Here is a 1907-nt window from a genome sequence, read left to right as displayed (position 1 = left end):
AGGAGGGCCATTTCAATGTTTTTTATTTTCAATTTTGAAACATATCCTCTTTCTGTTAATCATATGATGGAAATCTATCTAAAATATTATGTTATAAAATATATTCATAGGTAAATTTACTTTGCTTTCAAAAATCCTTCGCAAAAGTCGTAGTTTTGTGTGATGCCAATAAGGATAGGATACTATAAACAAAACAGTGTGGTCTAGTGACGTCACGAATGTAAATATTCAAAGGTAAAACATTAATTCTGTTCTCCCCATAAATGAACACATTCCAGTACTTCAAGCATTGGTCACATGTGTAAAAAACCAGGTATTTATCAAATTAACGGGTATTTTACACAAAAATAAATGTAGATTTCACCTGTAGCTCTTGATGGACTTGTTACCTCTAATTTTCTCATTTTTTACCCCGAGTAGTGCGGCAAACGCAAAAAATTATAAATACTCCCAACAGTTTTGTGGATCATATTTAGAATGACATTAAAAATATAAACAGATCGAAACGTCTCCGCCATAAGCTGTGAAAACAAGCTAAAACTTCTGTTAGAATTTGAAGATTTTCTCATTTCTCTCTTTGAAATTAACAGCTTGGATACTTGAAGTTGTTTGAAAGTTGAGAATAGCTACTACAGAACAATTAATACTTTATCTGTAATGTAATATATATATATATATATATATATATATATATATATATATATATATATATATATATATATCAAATGGGAAGGTAGAGAGGAATACTCTTGAATAGTCATTTGATTACATGTTTATTCCCAACGTTTCATAATCCATGATTACATCATCAGGGGTTCTAGAATTAAAAAAAAACAAAAAGCATTGACAATAAAAATTACAGAAAAAATATATAGGCCTATATGTGTCACACTGACAGGTTGGCTCCATACCCTTAGTCACTTTTATTTGTTTATCTATTTGTTTTCTTAATGTGATTTTAAATTTTAGTGTTTTAAAACATAAATATTTTAAATATGATTATTTTTTACTTCTTTTATACATTCTATTTGTTTTAATTAATTTATCGGTGTTTTGCCTGTTCCTCGGTGTCCTTTGTGTAAAAAATTTCCTTTTTAAGTCGATTGTTTTTTTTTTATGTTCTGACTTTGCCTTTGTACATTTTTTCTGTAATTTTTAATGTCAATGCTTTTTGTTTTTTTAATTCTAGAACCCCTGATGATGTAATCATGGATTATGAAATGTTGGGAGTAAACATGTAATCAAATGACTATTCAAGAGTATTCTTGTCCGCCTTCCCGTTTAATGTCTATATTTGGGCATTCCTGTCCCTTGCTCATTGATACATATATTTTATATATATATATATATATATATATATATATATATATATATATATATATATATACACTGTATAGTGCAGGAGTAGAACTGAGTACATAACATGTACCTTCAAATTCCAGTAGCTGTAGAAACAAGTTATGTACTATTTGTGTACTGGGAATGTGTGTGTGTGTGTGTGTGAAGAGTTAAAGATCAATGGGGGAACTGTAGGAATTATTGGTATACTTTATATACCAGGAAGGTATACAGAGGATTTTGAATGAGAAAGTAAGACGTGTTAACAAGACTGATAAAGCATTGTGGATTTAGAAAATGAAGAGAATGTGTGGGACAATTTTTGAAACACTTCCGTGAGAAGTTTGAAAGTAGTGAAAAAACTTTATAATCTCACAGGTAATGTGGAGCATCTTGTGGATATAATAATATATATTGCATGGACCAAGGCCAAGAGAGACAAGGTCTACCCAGTTGGATGGGGTCGCCTCCCACCTGAGGTAACTACGTAGGCGATGACGTATCTTAGAGGTACAGTACCAGCTCATTACGGCAATTCACCTGCTGACGCAATAAGGAGGTAGACAAAA

This window comes from Macrobrachium rosenbergii, chromosome 44, assembly GCF_040412425.1.
Source record: "Macrobrachium rosenbergii isolate ZJJX-2024 chromosome 44, ASM4041242v1, whole genome shotgun sequence".
Lineage (NCBI taxonomy): Eukaryota > Metazoa > Arthropoda > Malacostraca > Decapoda > Palaemonidae > Macrobrachium > Macrobrachium rosenbergii.
This window is presented reverse-complemented; position numbering follows the sequence as displayed.